This window comes from Apis cerana, linkage group LG1 (genome assembly GCF_029169275.1).
Source record: "Apis cerana isolate GH-2021 linkage group LG1, AcerK_1.0, whole genome shotgun sequence".
Lineage (NCBI taxonomy): Eukaryota > Metazoa > Arthropoda > Insecta > Hymenoptera > Apidae > Apis > Apis cerana.
The window spans coordinates 17,321,178-17,345,444 of NC_083852.1; the positions used below are offsets into that span (position 1 = coordinate 17,321,178).

The 24,267-nt window shown below is 46.0% G+C and overlaps 1 long non-coding RNA gene across 1 annotated transcript in view; it reads left to right on the forward strand.

Annotated features, from left to right (window-relative positions):
• LOC114577807 (uncharacterized) overlaps positions 1-24,267 on the forward strand; it is a 103,295-nt gene that overhangs the window by 22,091 nt on the left and 56,937 nt on the right. The window lies entirely within an intron of this gene.

Below are 24,267 nucleotides of genomic sequence, written 5' to 3' on the forward strand. Positions count from 1 at the left end.
CATCTCCTTCTACGTATCGCTGTTTTGGGGAAAAATATGTTGTCAAGTTTTTTTTTTGAAAACACGATTTTCCTTGTAGGAAATACCCGACCATTTTTGGAAAGAATTATACAAACTGATTGCATCTTTGCTCGAGTTAGGCATGAGATTTTTCACTTTTTTTTTTAGGAATTTTTTTTTAAACAACTAAGAGGAAAACTTTAATTGCAAGATTTGAAGATAAATATGGCTCGTTACGATACGCGCACGAGTAGGAATACTCGCAAATGTTTCCAAGTAATTTGGCAATATCGCCCCAAAAAACGAAGATATCCGCGCCACTGCGAGTGTCGGTACAAAACGCCAGCCTTTCCCCGCCCCGTTTCGTTCCCCCACCACCAGCTGGAACGAAGATCTCGCCCACAATCTTGCCCCTCCCCGTACAGGCCACGCCCACGTCACCTCCCCTCCCACTTTTCGTTATCCACTACTCCATACTTTTGTTCCTCCCCACCTAGATTTCCATCCGGAGAGCAGCTAATTCATTTCTTCGAGTCGACAAGCGTTCTCTCACTGACGTGAATTTTATCGTTCGACGTTCAAATCGCTTTATACAAAAATTTATACCGGAGCATCCACGTCCACCGAGCAACCACCTCTCACCAGTTATCCCCCTCTTTTCAAGGTGGAGCCCGGTGACGGTTAACGAACAAATATATTATCCGTGCCGTAGCAGATGCTGATCCACGAGCCTACCGCTCGTCTCCACTCGTTTCTTTTCCTGTTGCCCTTTCCTTTCGTTTAAATGCGTCAATCGTTGTTTGTTCGTCCAAAGGTAAACAGATATTCGGTTCATCGTTCAATTTGCACCCATCACTTTTTCTTTCGGATATCTTTCCCTTCTTGTTTCTATCCCATCTCTGATAAAACTCTGTTAAAGCTTCTCGATCGATCGCATACCTGTGTTTCCCGACGTGAAAGGGGTTGTTTCCCCCCTACCTGCATAACTCTTATTACCGGTGAACGAACCTTTATCTTCGAAGCGATCTTAAATCGTTATGATTCTGATACATGTTGTGGACACTCGAAAGGCGTAATTAACTTCATTAGAAACAGCGACGACACACTCGCCCATTAACCAGTAAAGAGAAAATTACAGTCATTAACCCTTTTAACGTCTAATCGCATGAGATTCTCTTCTTCTCGGTGGAAGCGTTATTTGCTCACGACATGGAAAGAACGAACCTACGTATTAGGAGCACGCGAGACTTATAAGGAGCCGTCATTAAAATCCTGCCAATTAAACCCTGTAACAAAACGTGTATCGCGATATCTACGGTGAGTCACGTGCAAACTAATATATTATCGGTCAAGTAATTAATGAAAATTCGAAAATTGAAGCAGCAACTCACAGCTGGATTAAAAACAATCCTTTACGCCGGAGATATATATATAATGGAGATCGTAGGCACTTGGACAAAATAGGAACGTTAATTCAAGGAAATAAACGTGATTAGTGGAAAGAGCGTGGAATTGAACGTTTTGCAAGATATAGCAGGCAAGTATAATGGGTAATTCTAGCGAAGATAATGATCATAATCGTTGAGTCTCGATTACAACGGAACGAGAGAATAGTATAATCGCGAAAAGTCCACTCTTTACATGTCCATAAAATTTTCTACGTTACACAACACCTGTTCTCCGTGAACATGTTTACGAGCATAACACGTTTTCATCCGTGACTTTCAAAATTATATTTCTAACCATAGTTGGATCAGACGTGGAGCGAACGGAAGGCGATTCCTTTGTTCCGGCAAGCTGAAGTTTTTGCGAAAAAAAAGCAAAAAGAAAGAAAGAAAAAATAAAGAAAGGTACCAGCACGTTGTAGCATGCTGGAGAGCACGGTTTTATTAATGACCACACCTAAGTATACCAGCTGCTACGTGAACCACAAAGGAATCATTAGTTCCTGGTTAGATTCGTATAAGAACAATAATAGAGATAGCCGCTATAAATAACCATAACGTGTCTATCCATCAAGAGCGGCCTCGTCTGAGAACAGAATTCTACGCCACTTTCCAGTTCGAACGCTTTCAGTTGGTGGAGGGGGATAGTCCTCTGAACTAGTTTTCAACGCGATCCTCCTTCAGCCTCCTTTAAACCTACGCCGTGCTCCACTGTTATTTGTCGAGAATAGATCGATCCCGATAAATTGATCTAACCATTGATCTAAGATTTGCCCCCTCGGGTAAATCGAATTTCGCGTGAAAAATTGCGTTCTACCGCTCCAAGGCTTCGATTCGAGTTTACATAATCCATTTTGCTTCGCACAAGAATCTAATAAAACCACACTCATAGACGTCATGTTATCTACGTTATTACCTGTAACGCGATAGCGTATAATTTCATTCCCTCCTCGAGAATTGTTACATATTTCCAGTCGAGCTGTTCCAAAGCTTGACCATCCGTCGAGAACAAAAAAAAAAAAGAAAAAAAACGAGACCAGTTCTAAATTCATTCGAGAACGATCCCCGTGATTCCGACGAGATTTGTAAAAAGAGAAACGGGGTTTGTCCACCCCTCCGAAGTTTGACACTGTCATCCGTCTTTGGACTGATTACCGTTCAAATGTATTCCAACAAGAACGGATAGTTGGAGGGCGAGGCGTGGTTAATTTCGTTCGTTAGGACACGTACCACTACTCGCATGCGGACACTCGAAGGGGATCGGTGATCGAAAAGAGAAAATGCCTAGGGCGAGACCAATCGCGACGTCTCGTACGTCAGGGATTGATTGGGTTTTTCGTTCGGCTTGAAAAAGGAAGAATGGGACGCGGGGATCTTGCAGCGACGATCATTATTCCTCGAACGCGATTTGTAAACGGGTTCTATTTATGGCACTGCAAACTCTATAATCAGCCGCCGCAGGGGCGACGACTTATTTAGAATAATTAATGCTGGTACGACCTCGCGAACCGGTTGCCGGCCAATCGCGATAACGGCCTCCCCTCCACATCGCCCATAGAGGGGAAGCGAGGGGCGTGGCCAAGCGGCGGACACGCCCACCCCGCTCGATCCACATGCAACCTCGCGTGCAAACTCCCCGCTTTTCCCCCTTCCCTTTTTCCGTGTATCGCCACTTTTTCGAGAGGCTCGCGATATTTTCTAGAGCAGAAGCGAAACCTGCGCGTAACCATGCGCGTCCGGACGAGCATCGCGCAACTTTATCCTTTATCCGTGCAAGTCTACACCAGTTTCTTTTTTTCTTTTTTAGATAAACGTTTATAAATTGTGGACTAAAAGACATCTTCTTTGAACAACGCTTCTTCGCGGTATTCATTTTCGTCGGGAGTTATTGGGTGTTAAATTTTAATACAACTTCGATCGATCTATTATTAATGATCGATCGATATTCCATAACTTATCATTAACATTCGTACGAAATTTGTATACGATGATAAAAGATAGAAGAAACGTAATAAAAAAATTGAATAAAAAAATCGATTCGATAAAAGATACGCGTCTCAGGACGAGATATATATATATATACAATAGAATCGAACTCCAAACCAAAACAATCGGCGTAACACGCGCAAGCGTGTCTTACATCGGAGGACGAGGTGGGGACGAGAATAATAAATACGATCGACGGGACGCGTGAACCCGTATAACTACGCGATCAATCGAGCTGATTGAAAGTATCCGACGGGTAGGGCCGTCGTGCATCGACGAAAGTGCTCTTCCTCCTTCCCTCGGTCACACGGACACACCCCCGCCCTACGCGAGGTACACCATCGATGATTCCCCTAATCCCGTTTATAAACACTCGACGACCACTCCCACCTCCCCTGCTGCGGAGGGATGATGCCATTCCTACCCTCCACCGCCACAGAGAACGTCGACCGCTCGTTTTCACAGCCTGTTACGCTTCCTGCGAGATCCTGCGCCCCCCTATATTTGTACTGAGATAATGCACACCCGGTACATACGAAGATAACCGCACCCCAGGGATGCGGTATGCTGCTTATGAACCGTTCTAACGCGATGGGGAACCGCAAAGTGTACTGATTTATCGGCGGGGATGTGATGAACGAGGAAATCGTGTTCTCTCCCTCTTCCAACAGGGGCTCCTCTCTCGAGCCACTCTCCTCCTCTCGTGCAAGGATGTTGCTCCGAAGAAACAGTGAGTCTTTCATGGCTGAAAACTTGTTACGCCGTTTTTTCTCTCTCTCTCTCTCTCTCCCGGATTAAATCTCCCGGATACAAAGTGAAGCGACCGCGGGGTAAAAACGAAACGACGCATTTTCTTTGTAGACGTTATTTGTAGACAAGTATTCTATCGGAGAAAGAGTCCAAGTAACGAGTCCATTCGAATACCCTGTCCAATTTTTTTCTTCTCTCTTTCTCTCCCCTTTCTCTGTAAATATAACACAGATAGATGACACGAGTAGTACACGTATCTCGCTATTTTCTTACGACGTTGAAGAAGAAGAGGAGGAGGAGGAGGAGAAGGGAGAAGAATCGCCTCGTCACACAGGCCGATTTCTTTTTTCCCCTAACCCGTACCCTAACCCTAACCGCATTCTGCCATCTTGTCCTGGAGGCAAAAGGGAACAATGAGAGCGCGGAGAGGGGGCGCGCAGGCCCCCGACAAGAGAACCAATTACCGGGCGAACTTTTTCCCGATGCCCGTTAATCACATTAATCCATTTACGAACGAGCGAACAGGCTCGTGTATACATCGGTCGGTCGCCGGCTAAAAACGCACGAATACGGTGGGATCCGCGATGCCTCCGAGGAAGCCGATGTAAAATTGGTACGTGTTCTGCGTAATCCAGCACCTCGGCCCGGCCGAATATGGCCGTCTAGTCTTCGCCCCGCTCCGCATCGCAGTGCCGTGTCCCTCTATTCTAATAGTCGTGCCCTTTCCACGTGGAACGGAGGATTCCACGAGTTAAGCAGGCGAAACGAGACGATTCGTTTACTTACTTAGGCTGGTGGACGTGCATCGGCTCTCGTAGCCTGTTCTTCGCCATCGAGCGGACATATTTTAGAGGAAGATGTGACAGAGAAGAAAATTAGCCGCTGCCGTTTAGCGAACGTTGTTGCTTGCGGCGCGGAAAAACAGGTTCCCCCTCCCCTCCCCTGTAATAGGCATTAAGCGTGGAAAGAAGTTCGCGGTTATGGCAAACAGGGGATACACGGATGGTGCGCCACTAGTTGATCGCTTAGGGGACGCGTCAAGTGCATCGATTTAAAAATAAAAAAAGGATTAAAAAAGGATTCTTGCTTCTTGATTATCTCGGTATAACATTTCGCTTTTGGTTTTCTCTCCTGTTAATCCTCCATCTTGCTTTGTTTGGACTCCTTTTTTATTCACATGTGTATTTAAAGCGATGAATAGTTTATAGTAGATAGCGGTAGGGTCGATATCATTAAATTAGAAATTGCTCGGATGAAAGCATATCAGATTTTATTTTACTCTCGAAGCAAATTGTTCGAGCAAGAAAGAAACGAGTCCTCGGATTAGTCTCGGTTGAAAAACAAAGCACAGATGTTGGAAACTCGAACAATCGCCTATGTTTTGAAAACGTGATTCGTTCCATCCATCGGATTGTTATCATCGGTAAATGTAACGTTTGGAAAGCTCCTCCATTTCGTCACGGTGAGCACAATTTTTTTCCAGAAAATTTCCCTTCCAATCGTTCATCTTCAAATAATTCCAAGAATTTCCAAATTTCATTCCAAAAATCCAAACGAGATCCATCGAGCTTCCAAAAATCGATTTTGAACATTTCTTACTCGTCGTAATTTTTCAACGATGTGATACCTGTAACGAAAATCTTTACGAAAAAGGAAATTCTCGCATATTTTTTTTAATCGAAGAAATTGTTGTTCCTTTCGATTTGGGGAGCACAAAAAGGATCCGTGTTCGCATTGTTCATTGCGGTAAGAGTTCGAGCAGGGCACCAGTTGGGAGCTGGTGGTAGTCGAAGAAGGGTTTGTTTATATTCGAGCTTTACGGGAGGCCTCATTGTTCGCTGTGACCAATTGCTCGCCAGGAGGTCCTTGTGGAGCCAGGAAGCGCTCTTCTTTTTCATTCTTGGCCGAAAACGTCCGGAGGAGGTCGTGGAGAAATTGGAAAGGGCCTGTGTTTTTTTTAGAATCAATCTTCTATCACGATCCTTGAATCGTTTCAAGGATGAGCGGCTATTAATTATTCCCCCCTTATTCTTTCTTGTTAATCTTACTTTCCTATTCTCTCCTTTGATCTATTAGAAGTATCAGTCTTTCAAATTTTTTAATCTTTTAAATTTTTTACCTGGGAATAAAATTTCATTATCTAGAATCACGTTATATTTTTTACAAATAACTTTTATGCAGAATTCGTTCCAAATTTAATATTTTACGTACAATGCATAGGTCTTTTTTTCGAAAATTTATTTTCCAAATTGATATCAAAATAATATTATTAGGAACAACTCTTATAAGATTTCAATTTGACTTCTTAATTTCTCAAGGATATTTTCAATTTTCGTTGGATTCATGTCGGTCAGGATCATCCGGAAGAGAGACATGTTTGAGCATCGATTCGTTCCCGATATTTCACGCATCGAAAGGTTTCACGTGGATCAGCGCGAAGGACATCGCGCGCGCTCTAAGCGGAAAATGCTTTCAGGTAGCAGTTACAGGTAGATCTGTCGCGACTGTCCTTAGATAGAGAACGCGGGAGTCCTTTATCCTGCCGAGATAATCTGATTTCCCGTGACTGAGATGTCAAAACTGTGTGTACCGTCCTTGACAACTCGGTTTTCGGAATGCTACTTCGAGGAAACGTGATTCGCTTCGGTCCCAACTCGATTCGAAAATGTTTTATGCTCTTCTGTGACCAGAGATAAAACTTTACAAGTCATTTCCTGAATGTATGTATATTTTAACTTCTCAAGAATTTGAGGATTCAAAGAGAAGAGTAATTGAGCGCATTTTAATCGAAATAACGCAATCAAATAATTTAATCACGTTCGATGGAAGATCGATCGATTGGCAAAATATTGTACGATAAAAGTATACCTTTTTATATTGTATCCTTCGACAAAAGGATTGTTTATTTATTAGATTATCCGATTTAAAAAGTCACAGATGGTGAAAAATATTGGGTATTTCGTGCTTTCCTTTGTTCGTCTTTGCATAAAAGCAAACCGGCGTTCTACTCCGGCTTTCCCACTTTAGAATAACACTCGATTTACCTGCGATTCGCCGCAACAACGTCTTCTTGTGCCACAAAACCTTTAATCCAAACCTTGTCGCTCGCGTTTCTCCATCTCGTTTCTCCATCTTCTTCTTTCACAAACTGCATTCTGCTTCCGAAATATTCCCAACGCACGGCTCGAATCGAGAATAATTCCCCCGAAAAGGAAATTTCTCCGATCATGTGTTTTGACACGAGGAATCGCAAAGGGTGTCGAATCGAGGTGTGTTCCTAGAAAATAGCGATCCGCTCGTTTAGGACGGAAAAGGGACGAGCGTGTCGAAAGCACGGGTCTAGAGCAAACAAGATTTGCCGATTAACATTCAAGACGACCTCCGTGATCCCTTGGAACACGTTACAAAGCGCGCAAAAGTCAGGTCAGTCGACTTTTTGACTTTTCGACGCGCACGAAATTTTTCGGACACCGAGTGGAACGAATCTCGCGGATAAACGCCACAGAGATGTTCCCCTGACCATCCTTCCCTCCGAAAAATGTTTTACAATGCTCGTTTACGCCGCTCCGTCTTGTTCCCTCCTCGCGAACATCGCTCCATTCGCTCCTGCGATTTCGTCAAGAGGATTTTGCGAAAATTTCAATTTCATTCGAGGCCTCGGCATGCACGGATCTTTATCGCGAATTTCATCAAATTTCAACGACAATACGCAATAAATATTTGTTGTGATAATTTAATGTAAAATCTGAAAGCTACGAATTCGTATTACGAAAAAATTCGAAGAAGGTGTTTCGATTATCGTGAATACTCGAGAGAAAAAATGCAATATTCTTGAAGGAGAAAAAACGTGGCGGCTCGCGTGTCGCTTGACATCCGTCGTGGGTCATACGAGTAGGATGTTTAATTGAAATAGCGAGTTTTTACGTCTCTCCGGAGAAAACGTAATTCTCTGCTGTGGAATAATGCGCGAATGGAGCAGCGATTCGAAAATAAGAGTAGAAAGAATTAGAAACATGGGAGGAAACAATAGTGTTTTATCGTTGAGATGGCGAAAGAAAGAGTGGTCACAAAACCCATCATTTCTCTCTCTCTCTCTTTCTCTCACGATGAGAACTCGTTAAGCGATGATTCTATTTTTAAATTCTTTGTCGAGGTATTTTTAGATTGGCTGAATTTAGAAAAAGAAAATTGAAGGGTACAGAGTTCTTCTTCGGTCTATAAAATTTTACATTCTTTAACAAGCCGACTTCTTAACGACATCTCTTAAATGTTAATATATAATATATGATAATTATGACAGAACAGATGGAAGAATCGGTTAAATAATCGTATGTGCTTCGAGCCTTTTGCAATTACCAGGCAAACGTCGAATAGATAGGTACTGGTGGATAGGTATATTACTCGTGAAGTTCGTTAGCGAAGAAACCGGCAAGAAAGGCAAACAATCGTTCATCTGGGAATAGGATAAAATCAGAGGACGTGGGAATTATCAGTGGAAGAGAGATTACACAGGTATTAATGGCTTGTTACGAGGTATAGGTGGGGCGACGCGTTAATTTTATCGCATATTTTCATTGCGCTTAGCTTGCGGCAATATTGAGTTATTTTAAATTTCAATTCGTATTTCTAATTTTTCGGAGATATAAATTCTACTATACTCGTTGGATAATTATTTTCAATTTCATTCATTTCAAAGTTTTTGTTCGAATGTAAAAATTCGAGGGTCACAGTAAGATTGGAGTGGATTGCGATGTCGTGCAGCTGTTTATGGGAGAGAAGAAGAAAGAAAGAATTAAACTTTCAAAAGAGTTTCCTATTGGAAAGAAAGAAAGAAAACTTTGAAATTTTCTACCTGCAATTAACCATGGAGATTTAGTCGTTTTTGGAAACGCGTACAGCGTTTCGAACACTCGAATGAATGGAAAAGAGGATACCGTTCGATTTTGTCGCGCATTCGACAAACGTGCAATCAATGGCCAGGATTAATTTCACCGGGATGTCGAGCAATAAATCGTGTTTTCACGACACGGGGAGAAACGACACGGTCACCATTAACCGCCGCGCCGTTCAAAATAACAAGTGGACCTGAAAGATTACACGCGCGAGAAATTGTGTCCACGAAACACCGTTCCTGTTATATACGTCGAAAAACGACTCTGGCTCCCGAATAATCTGAATAATCGCGTGGTCGTCGGGCGTCACAAGCGTTAATTGACGCGTGACGCCAGGAATTAGCACGTCAATGCGATTCGAAAGCTATTGGACACGAAAATTTCCACGATCCAGTAGCAGTTAAGTAGCAGTGATCACGATGAAACGAGTAGCAGAGAGGCTGTCGTCGAATTTCGTAAAAAATTCGGTTTAAGGAACGTTATAAATTCTATCGCGGAAATACGCGTGGAATTGGATTCGAAGGGAGGTTAGAATACTTTGGATTTTCCTAGCGATAAAAGCTTCGAGAAGGAGGTAATAATGCCAGTTTTATTTCTTTAATGCCCTTATTGTACAAGAGGACCGATATCCATCTGGTGCAGCTAAATGAAAAGGCTGCAATTACGAGTCATTAAGACCACGAGAAACGTTAATATTCCTTTAGAAACTCGTAATTTGATCGGGAACACATGCGATGGTTTCCACTTCTCGTGCGAATTTCTTGGTGAAATTCTTGCTTCACGAACAGCGGCACGAGTAGTACGGGGCGTACGGTCACGGTATTGGAAGAAGCGACGTAAAAGAAGCGAGGAGCGAATCGCAGTGAAATTTGGCACGTTGCGGTCCGTGACACTTTAATGCCGTGCCCGTTCATCGATTTCGGGAAAAAAATCCGAAACGGTCGCGAACACTGTGTCATTAACTCGGCGACTTTCGTCCAAGTCGCAGGTAATTACCGGTTTTAATATTTCATTTCATTTCGAGACGAGGCTCTCGTTGTCGCGGATCGACGAACTGTTATTTCAGGAGAAAAACGTCCGATTACCGAGAACTTTGAGCATTTCGATGTAATACGATGAACAAAAAAGGAAGAAGAAATAAAATATATTTCGACGATATTAATACGTCTAAAATATCGCGCATTCTTGAATTTTCACGCGTTAAGAAATGACAAAACGTCCATTCGGTCAATCGCAATCGCGTGATACGATGAATCGTTGCCTCCGTTGGGAATGGTCCATGCTATTGTGCGTGTCATCTAGTTCCGGATGCGAGGCCACCTGGTGAAACCCGTCATTACGCGCGCACTTTCAGATCTCATCTGAAAGAGATTCGCGAAATTGCCGGTGGCAGATTCGAGGCCGAAACACCGAGTTGGTAAACTAAGCGAGACAGGGGCTGCTCGTTGAGATTTTAACTGTCACGACATCGAAATATTGCTCCTCGGCCGGCACCGCGGTTGGCACCGAATTCGTGCGCCCGCTTCAAACCGCATAAATTGTAATCCGATGAGTCGAATTTGTCCGTGCGGTGTTTATCCTTGCGCGCCATTCGTTCCTCCAAGTATTCGTTTAAATTTCGAACTCTGTATATATATATATATATTTCTCCAAATGGAAGAAAAGTCGAATCGATCCTCCTTCCAAGTACAAATGATAAACCTCCACAAAATAAAGAAACGAAAAGAATGTAATTTCTTCTCCTGAAAGAAATCCGGAGCGTCTCAATCTTTCACAACGCAGTTTAGAAACGACTTGAAAATCATCACTCGCAAGATGATACCCTTAACGCAAACATACATGACGAGATTGTTCCCAAATAAAACTCGATCCCCAAGTTGAGAGCCACTCGTCGACGTGTGTGGTCCGCTCTAGCGGCGAGGTGCCGACACTCGAAGCTTCCCCCTCTCGTAGTCTTCTTCTTCTTCTTCTTCTTCCTCCTCTTCTTCTTCTTCTTCTTCTTCTTCTTTCTTCCTCGTCGCGTTTTTTCTTGTTTTCTCTCCTCTACCCTTCATTGTTAGCCCCTCGCTTGTCTCGTTCGCTCTCTCTCGCGGGGAGCTCCTCGGTCCAGCTTCGTTTTCTCGTCTCCTCGTTCGTCCTCCCTCTCCCCCCGCTCCCACCGTATTCTGCCTCTCTGATCCGCGCGCGCGCCACCGCGTCATTATACACCGGCACGGTGCCTCGGCACGAATCTACTTTAGGAGGGCTCGTCGTGTCCTCGTTCCACTCGTCTCGCGGCCCATGCTACCCTCTCTCTCCCTCCCACTCGGCCAGCTTATTACCGGCAACCCTAATCCCGTCCTTGTCCCACTCGTTACGGGGCCTCGTTGGTACGCTCAGGTGCGCTCCTCGCATCGCCTCCTCGTATCTCGACGTCTCTCCTCTCGGAGTACGACCGGCTCCTGGATTGCTAATCCAACGCCGGCAACCACCGCCTGTTCCACCACGAAAATCAGTCGTGGACACGATGGAAAAGATCGTTACCTGTAATGACGAGCCTTATGGCCTGTGCCGCGCGGGCAACGACCAACCCGCTACCCGCAATTAGACTTGGATGAAACTTGCTGTTCTTCCCTGCGAGGAGTCTTACTTATAGTAAGCGTTGCCGATAATGATCGATGGAAAGAACCTGGATGCTTTGGACAGATACGAAATGATGGTTAGAAAAGGAAATGCGCGTTCCCCGGATTCCTAATAATTTTATGGACATAAGTAAAACGAATCCGTTGCACGGATCTCGGCTCGCTATCTCTCCTAGTTTCTCTCCCCGGTTACACGAGGAATAGGAAAAAGTTGAGGCCAGGATCCGTATCTTCTGGTCCCCTTCTCCCTTTTGTCGCGGGTCTTTGTGACTCGGTTGTCCGCCCGTCGTTACGTCACGCCGCCACGACGTCCCTCTAACAAGGTGCAGTTTTTACGGGCTCGCAACATAATTGGCCTCTCATTTGCATAGATTCGCGGTACGGGGCTCGAGGGCACATGCGCGTACGCGAGCCGGCCATGCGCGCGCGTTTAGACGAGCAACCCGCCTCTTGCTAGGCCTCATTAAGGCCCCCGATCCTCCCCTCGCTTTCCTCGCAATTTGCATCGCTCTTAACGCTGTGCGAACACCTCGAGACAACGCTCCAGCCGCTTTTTCGCTTTTGATCGATTTTTCGCGAATAACTGAACCAGTGGATGAATTGGAATCGTGAGATTTTCGATCGTCTTTTACTTCGTGAAAGATGAGCTGGAAAAAATAAGAAATTACGAAACATAGTAAATAAGTACGTTGTACAAAAGTCGGAAAACGAAATGTTATATTCTTTTATCGATGCGTAGTTTAACGAAATGGAAGGAAGGATGTTTGTAAAACGAGGGAGAAGGGAGGGAGGAGCGGGGGAGCGTGGAAGGCGAGGGTGTCGAAAGGCAATGTCGAACGCTCCGCAGCTTTCTCAACGAGCTGCGAATCGAGTTAATATTTTCCGGGGATGGTGGAGGAGATAGGGGATGGGCAGGCGGGAAAACAAATCACGGCGCGTGTCTGGCATACCGGACCCTTCCTACGTCGCACCCTTATGTAAAATCCCTAAGTGGCTCTCCCGTCGACGACGCCCAGGCCGTCGAAAATATTTGTCGTCGAATCATCCTGAGGTCAAATTGAATTCGTGTCCCCTCCCTTTATCGCGCTGGGATAATAATCACGAGGACGACGGAAGATAAAATACTCCGACCTGTTCTCGACGAATATCGTCCTTTTTCACACCGTGGAAATAATAATACAGTTGTCAGAAGTACGAGACGAGGAATGAATTTTTGAGGACGTTTACATACTTTTCTAAAAAGGACGAGAACTTTAGTTTTCGAAACTTGAATGGTTCGATGATGGAAGGAAGAAGAAAGGCTTGGCGAATGACTCGGATATTTCACGGCTCGTTTTATTCGCAATAAATATACGCGATAGGTGTCGCGGCTCGAAGTTGTGGCAATCCTATACCCTACGTAACGTCGACGGATTAAAAAGAAAAACTTAACGAATCACCGTCTCAAATCAGAATAGGTGATTCGTATTTCTCGGAAATATATATTGCACAATCCGCTGCACACTCGTCCGTCTCGTGAAAATCCGGATAGAGATATCTCGAGGATAAGCATAAATGTCCGCTATAAAAATATAGTTTTAATATACTATACCTACGTATTCTCGTTTTAACACGTGCAAAAATTCGTTGCTGAGTTTATTCGATTATATTTAACTCGAAGAAAATTTCCAATAAACGTCGATCAATGTATCGAACGTTTTCTCTTTTAGTTTTATCGCGTTCGACCAGTGATTCGGGCATATATTCAACACCGTGATACAAGGGGAATTTTTCCGCAGTGCAATTACGTCCCAGGATGAAATCGTCTTGGCCCGGTTGTAGCGCAATTTCAAGGGGGTTGGAGATTCGTTGAGGGTCGCGTGACGGGCCCGGGACACGGCTTACCGAGATAAGCCGTGTCGTCGGGCAGATTATGGTTTTCAACCCTCTCCTCGGGATCGCCCTCTGTTTCCAAGCCAACCTCCCCGAAACGCTTGCTCGAAACGATCGCGTTCCCAACCCTGGAATATTTCGCCTCGCTATCGCGACATGTGTCGCGTGTACCTAGTCGAAACTTCTCGAAAATGGAGCGTTTTTTTGGAGGAATCTCCTCTCGGGAAGAAAGTAACGCTCGAAGGAAATTTATAAGGGATTTATTGAAATTTAATTTTTTGTCATAAAGATGGAAGGTCGTGTAAGAAATGTTAAATAATGAAGCTGTGCGCTCCCCGAAGAATGATTATATAGTTTCTCCGGCGCAGCTGTTAGCTTGATTAAGGGGTTGAAGACGCATCGATACTTCAATAATCCTAACAGCGAGAACGTGGGCCGTTGAAAGACCTCGAGGGTCTGAAAGTGGGTAATCACGGGCGTATGAAAAGCGAGCGTTACGTACGCGGTCGGCTAATCTTATTTTTCGTCAAATGCAATAAAGACATAATTAAGAATTATAAATAAGAACACTATTATTACGAAACGATGTTGGAAGATCGGTGATAAAAAATCTGCCTAACCGCCGTGTAATTCGATTGGCCTCGCGTTCTCCTTTCCGAGATATACGAGGCTTCGATTTAAGCGCCACGTAAAATATTTAGTAATAAACGTTTTACGAGAGGAATTATTAATCCGGGAAAACGGATGATCGACGTCGGACTCGTGTAACCGTTTCATCTCGCAACGGAGAGGAAATTATCCCTGCGTTATCTGAATCGTAGAAGAATGGAGGAAACGATCGGGTCAATCGTAAATCGATCGTGTCGTACGACAAATTGTCGGCCACGTTTCAAGCAATTTCGAAACGATGATTCGCAATGTTTTTCGTTCGTTTATGTTACATCTCGTGGAAGCGAATCGATGCAAGACTGCGCGAAAGGACAGTCGAGATGGGGCAAGAGTCGAATATCATGGAATCGTTAACTCTTCGTATCGAATGGTCGACGCGAGTACATTGATTTTTCACACCGTGGAACCATCCTGACCCTCTTCGGCCGCCTAGTCGTAAAAAGCGAAACGAAAGAATCTACTTGGCGGGAGACGCTGCCGGTGTGGCGTTCAGGTCGAACTGCGCGAAATGGGCTCCACGAGTTTCTCCTGCCAGTGACGGCCTGACAAATCAAGCTGAAAATTGAATTCTGGGGGCGCCCGTGGCCTTGTGCTCGCCCTTATCTTGTGGGTGTGGGTGCCCAACGGATGTGTACGTGCCACACATTCACGGATCGGAGCAACCGGGTGTGAGTGGGCGCCCCTTTACGATTGTTTCTCACCACCACGCGGCACTCTTACTCTCCTTTCGTTTCGCCACTCCCTTCTTTCGGCCATTAAATAATAAAATTCCCCGTTGCTCGTCTCCTCCCTCCCTTCTTTCTCTCGTCTCCTCAACCTCGCCTTATTGCCAGTCTTTCTCAAGATTGCGAGAGAAGAATACTCATTCTCGCTGGCAAATTTCGAGATTAGGCATGGAGGATTTAAAAATAATTCCCTGAAAATGATACTCGTTACATTCCTTTTTTTAATTTCACAAAGCCAATTCATTCTTCGCGATCCTTCTTCGCTATCCGCCTCCCTCCTTCCCTCCCTCTCTCCCCCATTTGCGAACAACAATAGATCGCATTCGTCTCGCCCCCCGGATAATTGGATTCAATTAAGCAAAATCGGGAAAGAAACTGGCCCTCGCATAAATGGAGTTCCACTGTATCAGTGGCATTTCCATAAAATTCCACGGCACGAGAGCTTCAACCCCTGGTTCAAGCAACTGGAGGGGGCAGAGGGGGTGTCGATCGGCCGCAAGGAGGCGCATTTTCGCGGCGCTGTTTTCACGGTAAGGTAGGTGGTAGGTAGGAGACGAGCGGACACGTTACTGCACTCTTGACCACGAGGTTACGACCGAGCCGCTCGTTTGCTCGTTATTTCGCTGCCCGTGCGCGGGCGAATAAGGAACGTGGTTTCGTAGCGAGGGGGGCAAGCGGAGTGGCGCGGGCCGGTGTGATAAACGAAGAGGGGGTCGATCCACGGGCGCTGCGGCCGGGGAAGGAGAGAGTCGGGGGAGTCACGCGAACGATCACACGTGAGGCGTTGCAGAAAAGCGTTGCAGAAAACGTAACACACTCGAATCCGTGGGAGGAAATCGTAAAAGGGCCTCCTCACGGCACGAGTGTTCGCCTCACCTCTCCCCCTCCCCCTCCTCCTCCTCGACAGTGGCGGATTAATGGCTAGAGAGACCCTGGACTTCCATTAGACGGCGAACAATGCGGCCAGCATTTTTGGAAAGGCGCCGTTTGGAAGCGCGAGCCGATCGCTTATGGAAATTCGATACCCGGCAAGCAACTGGGTGTAGGTATCCTCGCTATTCCGGATATTTCGATTAGGAGAGGAAAGTTTGATAGGAATACACAATTAGAATTGTGCACGAATTGGCGAGGGGCGATAGAAGTGGGATTGTAATTGGAATTTCATCTTTCTTTTCTACTTTGCGCAACAAAAATTTCCCGCGAGGAAATGTTGGTGGTGGAGATTCGATACCAGAAGGAAATCGAGTGGTATTCCAGTTATTTCAGATATTTCGGATTAGAGGGGAATTTCGATAGGAGTAAAAGTAATCGTAATTGGAGTATTTTCTTTGTACAACGAGATTATATTCAAAAATTTCTCGCACGGAAATATTTAACTCGTGTAAAATAGAAACAGGGGAAAACAACGAGATGGTATTCCGGTTGTTTCAAGTATTTCGATCAGCCTTGATCCCGTTCATCTTTGTAAAAGAAAGAAAGGAAAGGGGAGACGAGATTTCTCAAACAATTTCTCGGAAAGAATCGTTTAACATTTGTCAAATCGTGTTCACAATATCTACGTGATTAACAATTTTAAACGAAGGAGAAGAAATTTTTTTCACGGTCGGCTAAATCGAGCAGCTAGAGAGCGTTTAATTAACTTATTCATTCCGGCGCGTTGCCCCTAATTAAACGTGAACTGTAACACCTCGGTGTGGCCGAGCGAAAGCCTTCATTGCGGTAAGAGAGATCCGATAAGGCCGTGGAAGCGGGTTTTAATGAATGGAGAACGCGCCTCACCTTTTGGTCCGATGCTCTCTTATATATACCTAACTCGAAACCATATACTCGTATCGTGCTACCCCATCGGGAGAGGCATCGTTGTTTTCGATTTCTTTTCTCTCCTTTTTTTCCTTCCCCTCTTTCAACCTGCCTCCCCCCGAAGGATCGAACAATTTTCGCCTTGCTCCTCTTCTCTTCCTCATTTAACTCCTCGTTTATTCTTGCCCTCTCCGTTCGACGATTCCTCGGAAATCATTTCAACCCCTTAACAACTCTCAAATGGGAAATTATAGAATTATCGAGAGACATACCAGAGCTTTCCAATCCGACCGATTATACCTCTTCGAAGATTAATCCTTCGAGAAGGACGTGTGAAAAAAAAAAGAAAGAAACCCCGTGAAGGGAAGAGACGGCCATGAAGGTGTCGAACTACTCCACCTCGTTGCCGAGAAAGGGGGAAAGCGAGGGCCATTCGTTGGACTCTTTGGAAAAGGTAAGCTGCGTTCGAGAGAAAGAGGAAACGCACGGGGAGATTGGCGTTCGAAAAGGCGTGGAGAGGTGTTGTGAGATGGAGAGGGGGCAGGAAACGAGGCCGAGGGAGGGCGAGAAAGTAAAGAGGGGCTCGGAGAGGGTCAAACGGGAACGGAGAAAGAGGAGGAGAGGTGCGACGAAGAAAAAGCGACGGGGGTATATAGGCTTATCGATTCGAGAGGGTTCGTGCCTCCCTCTCTCCCTTTCCCACTCTCCTTCCCTCTCTCTCTCCCCAAAGCCGTTGGCTTTCCATTTCGTAGCTCGAGCCTCCGCTGTGTGCGTATGTTTATGCGCGTTCAAGGAACACGTGTCAGAGGTTACGCAAACAGAATGATTGATACATTAGCCGGCTGGCTGCCCTCTCACCTTATCTTTTATTCCGTTCGGTGAATTGATTCCCCGCGGTGGAGGGGATTGCGAAGGGGTGGCTGGCGCGTGTAATGAATCGAGGATCCTTTCACTCCCTCTTTACGATGATCCAGAGTACGGTAACTTGCCACTTGGCCGATCTATCGGCGTCGATAATTAACAGCCTGGTTGCTTCTGTCGCGAGTGGGAGTATCGGTGATTAAATCGAACGAGCCTGCCGAGTCTCGATTTCTATCGAGAGGGATTAACGATGATGCAGTGGTATGATGGGATGCAGTTATTTCAAATTTATTCGTTATAACACACCGGTGAAAAAGTGTTTGAACGAGGGTATCTAATTTTTCTTTTTTTTTGAAAAGTCTCGATTTAAAAAAAAAAGAGAAGAGAGAAAAAGAACGGGGGATACGTGCGTTTCTCTTGGATGCGCCATTTGATCGGTTGGTCCCTCAGCGGATTGAATTACCCTTGATATTGCTGTTGGAAATAGAATTACAAAAAAAAAAAGGGGAGAGAAAAGTTTGATGTAAAACAAACAAAAAGGAAAAAATAAAAAACTACGGCGAATCCTCTCGACGATTGACGATCGATATCGGTTTCCATGGTGATATCATGGTGATCCGGTTATATCGCTCGCATCGATCTTAAATCACGTTCATTAAGAGAGCGCCCATCTCGCGCTTTTGGTAGATAATAATAATAATAATATACGAGATAATTCGCAATTGTTTAAAAATTCGCGGAGGAATGTCGTTCCTCGAAGTTTAATTTTCAACCACACTTGGACAAAATAAAAAAATGAAAAAATGAAACTTGAAATTCCAAGTTGGGGGATTGGAAAAACTGTTGCTCGTCCGAGGAATGACTGACGCGTGTAACGAGGCTCAGCCCGAAGGAATCGCCGTTCCCATGAAGTTCCCCGCAAGAATGCGCGAATTCCCGTATCGAGACAACGTTTCGAGAGTGGAGAAGCTCGAGAAACAAACGGGAGAGGCTGTTCGGGCCGCGTCCGTGGAAGCGTCAGCGCGCGTTGCCGTGGCGGCGTGACAGCCGGACGGACGTGAAGCGTTTTGTTATTCAAATGGAGGCAAAGCGAAGCACGCGCGATATCTTTCCCGATATCGGCTCGTCCCATCTAGTCCACGGGCTATTTTTGCCACGACGCGTCCATGCACCGAAGCGGCCGATTCGAAGTAAGTAGCCACCTATGCGGCGTACAGGATCGATAGATCCTATCTGGCATCGAAGAAGAACGAGGAATCGCGTGGAAAGGAACATTCTTTCGTTCGATTCTTTCGTTCGATATCGAGGGGAGGGGAAAAAAAAGAAATGGCCTCTTCTCTCGTTTCCATAGGGAGGGATCTGTTTAAGGCCCAAGAATTAATTTTAGGAAGATTTTTCGGGAATCGATAACTCTAACATACGTCTCACGGATATTTTTCTAGTTCTTTTTTTTTCAAATCGAGCGTTTCTTAATTGGAATTTTCGCTTGCGAATAAAAATACACGTGGGTATAACAGTTTGTTGTTGCGTGTCCCCGAAAAGGAAAAAGAAACAGGAAACGGCGAGGAACGGTAATGAAAATTTCATTGGCGATAAGTTTTCTCTCGTCATCGAGAGAGAAGACGAGATTATATCGTGCGCTAAATTGATATCACCGGCGTTGAATGATCATCTCCCTCCCAGTGAGTTTAATTCCACGGGTATCACTCCGTTGGAGAGATCGCGGAATGCAAAGTATACGTTCCACGGGGATCCTCCTCCCATCGCGGTGCTCTTTCCCCTCCGATCGCGGTTCTTTCTCTCTGTCTCGAAACGAAGACTGCTGCATCGATTCTCTCACGAACGCTTCACCATCGATTTATCGCCTATACTTAGTTGTTCATCGATTGGACTATTCTGGAACCATCAATTTCTGAAAGAATCATTATGGGTCAAGAGAAGGAAGAGCGGATGTTTTAATAACGAGAGCTGTTACTGGCGCAGCTTCTTGTTCGAATGCGATTTAAATATATATATATATATATATATATATGCGAGGTAATGGTTTAACGTGTTGGTTATATGTAAACGTTGACACGGTATAATCGAGCATAAATTACTCTCGAAGCTTTATACATGTATTTATCAGTTTGGATGTCCTGTTTTTTCGTTCTCTCTAATGCCTTATTATTTTTATCCTACCCTTGTTTGTAACGCTCTTTCATATTTCCATTATTTTTAAAATTTTATCTTCCCTCGCCGACCAACCATTTCTTTCGTCGCGTTCAACCTTCTCAAAATTCTTAAAACACGCGAATCCTTTACTTACTTGCTAAATATCCCATTAATTTCCTCGTGTGCGATTCCATTTACCCCTGTAAACATCATCCGAAACAAGATCGCGGAATGTAAAGTACAACGAGAGAACAGCCCTGCTTGTCCGCCGGTCCTCCTTTCTCTCTCTCCTTCTCTCCGGAGATTCTGCGCCGTTCTTCTCGGGATTTTTCTCGTCGGCGAGGGCACACACGCACACGGTGTGTCGACCCGGTCGTAGCCGACGACAGTGATGGACGTCCGTGCGGTTTGCTTCTCTATCACCGTGCTCGACGATGGCCGCCGAAGACGAAGACGAAGTAGACGAAGAAGAAGAAGAAGAAGAAGACCGTGCACGACGACGACGACGACGACGACGACGACACGGTGGAAACAGCAGCCACGGGGAGGGGGGAGGAGTTGGTACGACGAACCAGATTGTGTGCACGAGGTACACGTCACCCGTACTAACGACTTCCCGATCCACGTCCGACAGAGAGAAAAGAATCGAGGGGGCCTCGGTCGGGAGGCGAGAGGGGAGGAGGAGGAGGAGAGGGTTCGGCCGAGTGATGTTTTATTTAGTACTCGAATTCTTAAAAATCCGAACGCGGATCTCCCCTGCTCACGGCCGAGAGACACGAGATCTTTTCGATCCGACTCCAACGTCCGCTTCATTCGCGGAAATCTACCCCCGCTGCGTCCTTTTCTCCCTTTTCTCCCTTCCTTCTTTGTCGATGGTTAATCGAATCGCGCGATCCCCCGTGTGATTCCAGAATACGCAGATGACGAACTCGATCTTGAGAGGAAGATTCTCTCCTCCAAGCACGAGATTCCCTCTCAAAGATCTTTCCGATTTTTTGTTCCAAGACTTTTTGCTCTCAAGATCTGTCCGTTTCGACAGCAGCCGCGCGCGTCCAACGGTATAACGCCCACGCAGGAGGGGAGGGAAGGGAGAATGCCGCGTTCTTTCGGCGCGAATAAACACGTCGCGCGACAAAGTGGCCACCGCGGGGAGCGATATCGCTTACGACTTCTCTCGAGGCGCGGCGTACGCGCGCTGGAAATGCAAATTTGAACCGGTGGGAAGGACGCGAGCCACGGTGGAACACAGCCGAGAGAGAGAACGAGAGAGAGAGTGGCCGTCGTCGGCCAGGCGTCGGTTGATCGAACGTGCCACGGCATTTGTTGTGCTCGCTTAAGAGGCCGGATAAAATCTTGGCAACCCCCGCGCTCGCTGTCGTCCCATAAGCTGCCATAAACGAGCCCGGTGCCCGTCACACTCGCTCCTCGCCATCCGCCACGCGATGGCATAAAATCCTAATCAGCGACGCGGCTCCGAGAAGGACCGAGTGTCTTTCCCCTCCTCTCCCGTTTCTCGCCAACTTTCGTTCCTTTCCTTCCTCTTGCTTTCCGCGCCCCTGTCATCCTCGCCGAGGACGAGTCCCGCGGAGACGAACGAATAACGTCGGGGACCACCCATGCCACGTTGGCCGGATACGCGGCAAAAAATGCCGCGATGGAAATGCCGGCCAATGTCGATTTGTCAGCCGCGTGGAAAGCCGCATGAAGCCTTTTGCTTGCCCGTCGAGAAACGACCGTCGAGGTGGATGGGACCCCTCGTCTCGCGAGGGGAGAGAGAGAGGTGAATGGCTGAGTGGAAGAGTGAAAGTGTCGATCGGGCTCGTGCGCGTCGAAGAGGGACGCTGACAAACCACTTTGTTCGTGCTCGATAACTGGCTAAACTTTTCCTCGGTGAGGGGACGACACGCTGGGTGTCTCCGCGCGTTCGCGAGTCCGAACGATTCCTCTGTTCGAATCCCGTTGTCGATCTGCGAGCGAAAAAACGAACGAAAGTAAAGGAAGGAGGGAAGCTAATTCCAGCGTTGGATAATATCGGGCAACGTCCCGCCGGGATGGAATTAAGATAAACGCGGAGCGAAGAGACGGAAGAGATGATTAACGAGCTCTCCCCTTCGGCCCTTTTTATCGAGGTTTCGTTCGACCCGTGTCCTTTCAACACCTCGGGGGGCAAGAAAACTCGGCCGGGACAAACATCGTTCGTTTAACATCGCCGCGAAATCCGGGATGAACCGCGGCTCGCCCGCTTTTTACCGCTATTAATTCAGACTGCGGTTCGTAAATTGCGACCGAGCGTCGGCAACGAACCGAACTCTCGTATAACCAAACCCTTTTTCCACCTGGCGACGGGACGGGAGTGTTTCTCGCGCTACATTCCGTCGCCACGTCCGCCGACGTGAAACGCGCCGCTCGGACGACAGGAAATTAGTGTTGAGGGGGAGGGGAGGGCTGGAAACGCGCCGCCGCGATTTAATGAAATTAAACGAGCGACCGATTCCTCGAATTAGAAAATATTTCAATCCGCGGCCGCTTCTTTCGCATTGTAATTCCCACGTGTTTCCGATTCCACGGAGTCGTCGTGCACGGGAAGGTCGGTCGAAAAACTGGTGGAAACAACGGTCACGGATCCCAACGGATCCCCGGCCGGCGCGAGCTTCCACCTGCCACCTTTGCAAATTGAGATCATTTACGGGCAATTATGCGCCGGAGACCCTGGCTGGCATAAAAAGCTTCCGCCTGTTAATTACGTTTTCGGCGTGGATACGGATCGTCTGTTCGCGGGTTAATTGCGACATTGTAGCTGGCTAATGGGTGGTGAATAATAGGTCAATAAGAGCGAGGGGCAGGAGTTTTAAAAATGATTGCGCAATTCTTGTTTTTTTCCGTATTTCGCTTCCGTTCAGCGACGTACGAGGATCCGTCACGTTTCTCGATCGTAGAAAAATGACGGGAGGGTTCGAGTCGAAACGAAATGATGTTCGATGCCACCGGCGGTGCATTCGACACGGACTAATTAGCGCACCGGTGCATTAACGTCCGAATGAATAATTATCACAGGGGCGAAGGTTGCGCAGACATCGGTTCGATCTTGTCGTAGATCGGACGGATACCGGTCGGAGCTTGCGTCTTTATTAATAACCCGCGACGACATTGACCGATCTGAACAACTCGCGTAATTATCATCCGTCCAAGTTTCTCTTTCCATAAGTGAAATTTTCTTCGCTTCCCTTTCTTCTACCCTTCTTCTCTCCCCTTTCCCCGAAATATTTCATCGGCATTTGATCCTCTGGAAGAGAGAAGCTCGTCTTTTCTTGTTTCGTCGATGATATCTATTTAAAGGAGAAGATTTAACGGGGAAATTGGCCAAGATGGATAAATTATGGATCCACACCTGTCGCGAATTTACCATATTTCTCGAGTTAAACGGAAAATGGCAAGACGGAGACTCGACTGCGTCTACGTAGCACGATATGCATTATGCAACGAACGCCTCCTGCTTGCTTAGATGATGGGCGTTTAATCTATTCTTCTTCAGTAACCTGTCCGTTACTATCGTGAAACGCAGTTTCAAAGATTTCAAATGTTTCTCAATGTCGAGTCTCTTTTCCTCGTTTCTTTCAACATTTTTTTTTTTTTTTTTCGTTTCCTCGTCTTCTTCTTTAAAAATCTGTCTACCAAACTACTTTATTTATAATCTGCGCCAATCAATCATCCGGTTGTTGGATCGCCCAGAGAGAATCGATGTACAAACGATTCCCGATCACGCTCGATCATCGATTAACCCCCTCAACAATCGGGGCTACGAGTATTCTTGGGTCAGGATTCCGTTCTGCGTAACCCGTTTGCGGTTCCTGCTTGTAAACGAACCCTCAAAGCGTCGAATCGATCGTCGTGGAGCCTCTCCTTCTCCCTCTTTCCCCCTCCCCCTCTCTCTCTCTTTCTCTCCTACCACTCTCTGTACTCGTGTTTCATGCATCGGCCGAGTCAAGGGTTAACTCTTTACAGATCCAGTGCCGATAGGTCGGTCACGCGAGCTATGGAAACTGTAGGCTAATGTCAATTAATATAATTGCGCCACAACGTTCTTCGTAATAATCGAATTAAACGGACCCGTTTCTTTTCGTCTATTGTTTCACCGGAATCTCGTTAGCTCTTTAGGGATATCGGGATGAAGAATGATGAGAACGATACTGAGAACCAACGTCTGGAACGTCCTCGATTGGGATTGAGCAAACTTCTCACGATTCGATACATAAATCCTATCCAATTATTACGATCTGTGATTGCAAAAATCGAAGGATCCCGATTTTACTCCTCGCGGATGTATATTTTTATTCGAAGGAACAACGATTTTATATTTATCTTTTTTAAAAAAATTTTTTTTTTCATTCGACGAAGAGCAATAAATGAAAAATACGACGAACGAGTGGAAAAGTTAGGCGACGGTTAAAAGGGGGGTGAATGGAGGATTACAGGAAGGATTCAGAATTCACAG